At 44.9% G+C, this 8,988-nt stretch overlaps 1 long non-coding RNA gene across 1 annotated transcript; it reads right to left on the bottom strand.

Annotated features, from left to right (window-relative positions):
• Positions 1-4,162: 4,162 nt before the first annotated feature.
• Positions 4,163-8,023, bottom strand: LOC149525747 (uncharacterized). The gene is made up of 2 exons (XR_016348807.1): positions 7,331-8,023; positions 4,163-4,544 (listed from the first exon to the last, which is right to left on the bottom strand). It is a non-coding gene; the product is annotated as an uncharacterized LOC149525747 (long non-coding RNA).
• Positions 8,024-8,988: the final 965 nt, after the last annotated feature.

The following is an 8,988-nucleotide window of genomic DNA, read 5'->3' as shown; positions in this document are numbered from 1 at the left end:
CTAATTTTACCACAAAGAACTGGGAAAAAATATTGACTCGAGTATAAGCCTAGGGTAGGAAATGAGGCAGCTACTGGTAAATGTAAAAAATGAAGATAGATACCAATAAAATTACATGAATATTTATTTCAAAGAAAAACAATAACCTAGCTCTGTAAGTGGAAAAGGGGGTCAACAAAAACAATATGGTTCTGCAGGCACAGCCACAGCTCAGCCCCCGCCGCCCCCGCCCCGCAGCCCCCACGTTCCGGCCCCCTCGCCTGCCAACAAGCCCCCTCTAAACAAGCCAGCGGGGGGGGGGGCTGTGAGAGACCAGAGCCGGGCATCGATGGGCCAATGAGCCAGCGGGGGGGGGGCTGTGCGAGACCCGGGCCAGGCGTCGATGGGCCAATGAGCCAGCGGGGGGGGGAGGCTGTGCGAGACCCGGGCCGGGCGTCGATGGGCCAGTGAGCCAGCGGGGGGAGCGGGTGCCGGTGCTGGCTGGATTTTACCACGGGAGGGGAGGGCAGGGGAGGGGGAGCAGGGAGCAGCGGCTGGTCCTTGTGCACCTGCCCCAGAATCGGGCCCAAGCTCATGATCAGGACTCCCGGGCGCTTCCAGAACAGACGCCCACGGTGCCGAGTCGGCTCCTGGCCCAGCTGTTCCCGAGCTCAGCGCTGCACCCGAGCGTCATGGCGAACGGCCCCAAACGCCCTTCCTCCCACGCGGCAAGGGCCCATGGTGCCGGGCAGGCAGGGGCTGGGGGGCCAGGAGAGCCAGGAGGGCAGGGGCTGGGGGGCCGAGGGGGCAGGGACTGGGTGGGCCAGGAGGGCAGGGGCTCGGGGGGACAAGGGGACAGGGGGGCCGGGAGGGCCAGGAGGGCAGGGGCTGGGGGGGACGAGGAGACAGGGGCTGGGGGGGACAAGGGGACAGGGGGGCTGATAGGGTCAGGAGGGCAGGGGCCGGAAGGGCCAGGAGGGCAGGGGCTGGGGGGCTGGAGCTCCGGGCTCACGCGTCTAGACCCGGCCGGCGGCAGAGACGCGCTGAGCCCGCCCGCGAGCAGGAGGCTGACTCAAGTATAAGCCGAGGGGGGCATTTTTCAGCACAAAAACTGTGCTGAAAAACTCGGCTTATACTCGAGTATATACGGTAGTTAAAAAACACTGGGGAGACGGAGTATTGCTTTTCTGGAGAACGAGGAAGTGAGTCTCCATATTGGTCTCAAGCAAGTCCTTCGTGGCTATCCCAGTAGCACAGGGAGTCACAACCAGCACTTAATTGTCCACAAACAACATAGGACTTTTGAGAAGGGAAATGGGAAGATTCCTCCGTTAGGCTTAAATATTAATTTACCCACACATCACCCCTGTGTCAGAAGGAATGAATCCAGGTTTAGAAGGCAGGTGGCCATGAGTAATAGCCCTGGCTTTGCCTTTAACATAGTGTGTGGGTGTGCAAGTCATTTCCCATTTCTACCTCTGAAATGGAGGTCAGATATATTCACCTACCTCAGAAGTGTGTTGTGAGAATCATTTCGTTAATAACTCTGCAGTGCTATATTTATACACACAGAGCATTTCTTCCCATGAAGTATTCGCATCTGATTTATAACCCAGAAAAGCTATCCTAACAACCCTTAGGTAAGGTAGGATTTACTACTGTACCTGCAGTTAATAATACAAAATAGGAGTCATCTATTCAAGTCTATATAGTGACACTTTGGAATCATAGCTCCTTGACTTCCACTTATAATCCATACATTGCAGAGTTTTACTTAAGTAAAAAAGAAAACACTTCCCTGCTTTTGAATTGAAGAATGTTGTTAAAATCTGAAGCAGAATAGAGTCCCCAAGGAATGTTTGTTTTTGGTTGCCTATGGATTATATGGCCCAACTTAGTACACATTTATTTTGAAAGTCACAAAAAATGATATATGATAGTAATTTAAAAGAAACAAATTGGGTCTAAATTTTATATAATGGTACATAGTGTACTTGGGAAACTGGTACAATTCATAGAAAGAAAGAGCAGTTAGAAAGGGTGCTAGTTAAAGACTATAGAGAAGCTATTTCAGTTGCCCAAAACGTGATAGCCGCAGGTGGTGTTGATTTATTCACTGTTACAAAGTCAGACACTGAAATATGTAAGAAAGAGATGCTGGTTTATAGTCGTAACAGCTAGAGTTGTCTGAGACGAATACTCCCAGTGAGATACCCAACCTATATAAAGACACACAGAAAGGATATGTCTACACTACCACCCTAGTTCGAACTAGGGTGGTAATGTAGGCAACCGGAGTTGCAAATGAAGCCCGGGATTTGAATTTCCTGGACTTCATTTGCATAAAGCTGGGCGCCGCCATTTTTAAATGTCCGCTAGTGCGGACTCCGTGCCGCGCGGCTACACACGGCACAGACTAAGTAGTTCAGACTAGGCTTCCTAGTCCGATATAGGCTTCCTAATCCGAACTACCTAGTCCGTGCCGCGTGTAGTCGCGCGGCACGGAGTCCGCACTAGCGGACATTTAAAAATGGCGGCGCTCGGCTTTATGCAAATGAAGCCCGGGAAATTCAAATCCCGGGCTTCATTTGCAACTCCGGTTGCCTACATTTCCACCGTAGTTCGAACTAGGGTGGTAGTGTAGACATACCCAAAGAGAAATACTATCATGAACGTGTCCAATTTACCACTGTTTTAGAACTTAAACATCCATCCACAAACTCAATCTCCACCCAGAATCCCATCAGGCTATTCCTAAAAAAATGAACAGAAATGGGAAGAGGAAGGAAAGAAGCCCATTCAGTAGAGCTATGAGAAGAGAGCAGGGATAAATTAGCAGAGCCTCCTATAAGCTTCTAGAACCAAGAATCACAAACTGGCCATTGCTGGATTTTGGATTCAGATGGATGCAAAACCCATATCCAGTGTTCCAGATATGATACGCCTAAACTTCATGGCTATGTCTACACTGGCATGAATTTCCGGAACTGCTTAAAACGGAATACTATTCCGTTTTCAGTTTTTCCGGAAAAGGAGCGTCTACATTGGCAGGCTGCTTTTCCGGAAAAGCCCTTTTTCCGGAAAAGCGTCTGTGGCCAATGTAGACACACTTTTCCGGAAAAGAGCCCCGATCGCCATTTTCGCGATCGGGGCTTTTTTCCGGAAAAGACTACTGGGCTGTCTACACTGGCCCTTTTCTGGAACAGTGTTCCGGAATAAGGACTTATGCCCGAGTGGGAGCAGAATAGTTTTTCCAGAATAGCGGCTGATTTTGTACAGTAGAGCATCGTTGCTTTTCCAGAAATTCAAGGGCCAGTGTAGACAGCTTGCAGCTTATTCCGGAAAAGCGGCTGATTTTCCGGAATAAGTGGCCCAGTGTAGACACAGCCCATGAGTGTGCAGGTTAATTAATAGATCTACCTTGTCACCATCGATAATATTGACAACATTTCTTAGTATGATATATTTTTCATATTAACATAGTGCTTTGCATTATTGGTAATACTGTAGTCTGATATATTTCATAATTTCACTGCAAAGCGATGAATTGAGGAATCCTTATTTGAAACTGTTGATACTGCCAAAAGTGGAGGTCATATGTAACTATAACATTTTGTATAGTTTTTATGCTGATTTGTGCAAATTACTTTCTTGAATGATTGTGATGGTAGCCAGGTCCCCCAAAATATCAAGTCCAATAAATGATATTACTTCGCCCACTTTGTTCTTTAGGAATCAGACATGTATTCAATGTGAAAAGTGCCTCTGGGTAGAATCTCTAAAGGAAGAATGGACTAGGCTGAGGATCATCTGTGCCCACAAGGAATTCCTCAAGAGTATTCACATGCAGATAGCCAAGACTAAGGAAACTATCCAGCTGCAGAAGACTACTGTCATGCTGCTGGTGGTGGAAGAGATGGCTGCTTAAAGAGAGGACACTGGCAGCAGGTTACTTCTGGCAGCAAGCAGTGCTTCACCCACCACCGTGAAGAAGAAATATTACACTACCCTGGAAATGAGAAATCACCCCCTAAGGTTATGAGAAGCCATGTACCTCCAAACTGAGAAATCTATAGCCATCACTCCTAGAAGGAAACATAGGATATTGATGGTTGAAGACTGTCTTCCATATGGGAGTCTGGGAGGTATGCTGCCTGTTGGAAATAATCCAAGACACTCTGGATGCAGGTGAAAACAAGCGGAGGATTTATTATACACCAGCTGATGGAGTGACACGCAGGGGTTACCCTGATGAACACTGGTTAATTAACACAATACAATAAGTTATGTAGTCAGCAGGTGGACGGAGGAAAAATGATTTGATAGGTCTAGCAGCAAGACGAAATGAGCACATAAGCCAATAGAACTACTAAAGATTACATAATATCTCTGCCCATTGCAAAGTAACAACTTATTAATTAATACATATAGGTGGTTTTTGTTGAAATGCCAAAACATGTCAGCAAAACAGTAATAACATTTTAGTCTGCATTGATGATGATGTTTCTTATAGCAGGCGGGTATGGCCTTGAGTTGGTGCAGTACTTGGTTCTCAGGCTCATTATCTAGGAGTGAAGCAAGAAGCAAGACAGTTAAGCAAATTTATAAATGTTATCTTAAGCAAAATGTGTTAGGTTACTAACTGGAACTAACTGGAGTCTTGTCTGAGTGTCTTAGAATGTGGTTGCTATGGTGCCCAGGGTCGTTCCACTGTCTGCAGCTTTTATCCTGACTGTGGTGTTCCCAGGCCTTAATCTTAGAATGGAGTTATGCTGTTTAGAGGCCTACTAGCACATTTAGGGCTGCCTCAGTTTACCCTACACTGCCTGCTGTGTCCAAGATGTTACAGAGGGATTGTTGAGGACCATCTGGCCCACTGACTAATATCCCATTCTACTCATCCGTGTGGGCACTAATGATATTGCAAGGTATGACGCTCAGAAGAACAGAAGTGGCTACTGGGCTCCGGGAGTATGAGTGAAGAAGGCGTTTAGAGTACAGCTGGTGTTCTCTTCAATCCTTCTAGTCAAGGGTAGGGTCCCAGGCAGAGACAGATGCAGACTGGAGGTACATTACATGCTTGCCTGTGAAGATGGTGTCACCAGGCAGGCTTCAGTTTCTTTGACCATGAGATGCTGTTCCAGGAAGAAGGATTAATAAGCAGAGCTGGAGTCCACCTACTGGGAAAGGGGAAGAGCATATCTGGACACAGACTGACTAAATTAGCTCAAAGAGGACAGTTGACCAAAACCTAAGATAAATAAAAAACATGGAGACCTGGGGGAAGAGTCAGAAATTGGATGGGAGCATGGACTGTAGAAGCAGGGATAATGAAGAGACAAGATAGAACCAGGGGAGAGGGAGGGCGGAGGAGGAATCAAATCATATCTGAAATGTCTGATTACTAATGCAAAAAGTATGGGGAATAAGTAGGAATGAACCCAACTAGTTAAAATCACAAAAACTTGGTGGGTTAATACACATGACTGGAATATTAGTATAGAAGAGTACAGTTTGCCCAGGAAGGACAGGTGAGGAAAAAGGGAGAATGTGTTGCTTTATATATTAAAAATGTACAGGCATAGATTAAGATTGAGAGGGAAATAGGATATAGACTTTTTGAGAGTCTCTGCATAACGATAAAAGGGGTAAAAAACAAGGATAATGTCATGGTAGGTGTCTATTACAGATCACCTATCTAGAAGATGATGTGGATAAGGGCTTTTTCTAAACAATACAAAAAATCATCTGAAGCATAGGGCTTGGGGGGGGGGGAATGGAAATCAACTATCCAGACATCTATTGGGATAATAAGACGGCAGGGCACAGATTATCCAAGTTCTTGGGATATGCTGAAGACAATTTTTTTATTTCAGAACATGGCTAAAGCTACTAGTATAGATGCTGTTTTAGATGTGATTTTGACAAATAAGGAGGAACTGTTTGAAAATTTGAAAGTGGAAGGCAGTTTGGGTGAAAGTGATCATGAACTGAGAGTTTATAATTCTAAGCAATGGTAGGAGGGAGAACAGCAAAATAAAGACAATGGATTTCAAGAAGGCAGACTTTAGAAAACTCAGGGAGAAAATCTTAAAGGAAAAACAAATGAAGACAGTTGGCAGTTTTTCAAAGAGACATTATTAAGGGCTTAAAAGCAGACTATTCCACTGTGCAGAAAAGATAGCAATTTAGGCAAGAGACCATCCTGTCTGAACCAAAGATCTTGAATGATCTGAAAAATCAAAAAGTGGAAAGTAGCTCAAATTACAAAGGATTAATATAAACAAAACACAAATATGGAGGGGGCTTCTAAAAATTAGAAAGGTGGACACACAAAACAAGCACAAAGTAGCAAGAGACATAAAGGATAACAAGAAAATATTCTACAAATACATTAGAAGCAAGAGGAAGAACAAGGTCAGGGTAGACCCATTACTCAGTGATGAGGTAAAAATAATAAACAGAAAGTGTGGAAATGGCAGAAGTGCTTAATGACTTCTTTGTTTCCATTTTAACCAAGAAAGTTGCTAACAATGGGATTCTTAACAGTGAATGCTACTGAAAACGGTGTAGGTTCAGAAGCTGAAACAGGAAAAGAAAAAGTTGAAAATTACTTAGAGAAGTTAGATGTCTTCAAGTCACCAGGGCTTGATTAAAGGATTCCTAGAGTATTCAAGGAGATCACTGAAGGGGTACTGGAGCTATTAATTATTATCTTTGAAAAGTTATGGAATATGTGTAAACGGGGGAATGATCCCGCTATTGTGGGGAACTTTCCTGGCTTCTATACCACCCCGGTGAAATGAACCAGCGAAAGGATCTGAGTCCCCGCTCCCACTTCCTTTACCCCACGGCTCTCTGATCCTGAGGGCTCCCCTTCCACTCTCCTGAGTAGCAGAGCCCTTGAAACTCCAACAAGGCTGGGCCCAGGTTTCCTGGGGCTTAATCCCTGACCTTGTAGTCATTAGGGCAGGAGTTAGGGTGTCCCCACTACGAGGTGCTCTCTTTACACTGCAGGCCTTCTTGGCCCAGTGATCACTTCATAAGGTTCAAAGCAAATACAATTTATTAAACTACAACTGATTAAAGAGAAAAGAATAAGAAAAAATGAGAATGGTTAAATGAGAACACACAGCCCTGCTCAGTAGCACAGGGACATCAAAACAGCAGTCTGCAGAGTGTAAGGACAGTCCACGGTCTCTTTCTTAGAGGCCCTGGATATGCTGCAGGGGGGGCTACAGGCTGGACACGCTAGCTCTGGTAGTGACCACACAGTCTCAAGCTCGAAGTGGCCAGACCCCTCTCCCAGTCCAGAGCCTTTCCCCACACTTTGCTGGTCCCAGGTGCTCACCACATCCAGCTGCAGGCTGTGCTGCTTGGCCAGTTCCAGCTCCTTGTGTTGCTTCTCTGTTCCTTTTGGCTCTCTGAGCACTGCCAGTCTGCTGCTCAACACAGGATCTGCACTCCTTGAGCTGTGTATGCCTGGCTCTGCTGCTGCAAAAACTGCCCCTCAGCACAGCTTGCTCCTCTTAGCAGTCTCTCAGCTCTCTGTTCCTTTTGCAGGACTTCTTCTGCACACAGCTTGCACTGCTCTCTCAGCTCTCTCCTTGCTCAGAGAGACCCAGAACAATCCCTGCTCACAGGGAGGACGGGGTCTGGCCTCTCACTGTCCTCACTGGCCTGTCCAACCTGTCAATCAGGCTGAGCTGGAGTGTTGGCTGCTTTCCATTGTCTCTGGGGTCAGTCAGTCTCATGAACTCTTCCCCTTCAGATACTGCGAGCTGGCAAACCAAAAACCTCCCACAGAGTTTTAGTAAGGGGCTAACAGTCCCCTTACATATGGGAGAGATTCCATAAGACTGAAAAAGGGAATATATAATGTCAATTTATAAAAAAGGAAATAAGGATTACTCAGGGAATTACAGACCAGTCAGCTTAAATTCCTTACAATGAAAGATAATGGAGCAAATAATTTAGGAACCCATTTGCAAACATCTAGAAGATAATAAAGTGATAAGTAACAGTCAGCATGGATATGTAAGGAACAAACTATACCAAACCATCTTAATAGCTTTTTTTGACAGAGAAACAAGCCTTGTGGATAGGGAAGACGCAACAGATGTCATACATAGAGGCTGTGTCTAGACTGGCAAGTTTTTCCGCAAAAGCACTGCGGAAAAACTTGCCAGCTGTCTACACTGACCGCTTGAATTTCCGCAAGAACACTGACTTTCTATTGTCTGAAATCAGTGCTTCTTGCAGAAATACTATGCTGCTCCCATTCGGGCAAAAGTCCTTTTGCGCAAAGCTTTTGCGCAAAAGGGCCAATGTAGACAGCTCAGATTTGTTTTGTGCAAAAAAGCCCCGATCACGAAAATGGCAATCGAGGCTTTTTTGCGCAAAAGGGCGTCTAGATTGGCACGGATGCTTTTCTGCAAAAAGTGCTTTTGTGGAAAAGCATTCATGCCAATCTAGATGCTCTTTTCCGCAAATGCTTTTAACGGAAAATTTTCCGTTAAAAGCATTTGCGGAAAATCATGCCAGTCTAGACGTAGCCAGAGACTTTAGTATGGCTTTTGATTCAGTCTTCATGACCTTCTCATTAAAAAATTAAAACAATACAACCTAAATGGATCTACTATAAGGTGTTTGAATAAGTAATTGGATAACTATTCCCAGAGACAGTATTCCCTCTAACATTTTCTATCCTTAGGGGGATTAAATTTTCTTTTGGGTGGGTTGAAATTTCTTATGTGCACCACCAATATTGAGGCAGTGTGTGTGTGGATGTTCACCATATCATTTTAAGCAGGCTATATGTGTGGAAGAAAATATATTAAAACACAGGATATTTAACAAGGGGCAATGCTTATGCTATTTCATATGAAATCAAATAAAAAAGAAAATTAACACTACCCTTGAAGTACATGTATCAACCCTTCTAACAGCTCAAACTAGCACTTGCTACTTCTAACTTATAAAAGCCAGAATTCTACCAAATAGCAAAGA

Source organism: Pelodiscus sinensis, chromosome 1 (genome assembly GCF_052426305.1).
Source record: "Pelodiscus sinensis isolate ZL-2025 chromosome 1, ASM5242630v1, whole genome shotgun sequence".
NCBI classification, from domain to species: Eukaryota; Metazoa; Chordata; order Testudines; family Trionychidae; genus Pelodiscus; species Pelodiscus sinensis.
This window is presented reverse-complemented; position numbering and strand designations above follow the sequence as displayed.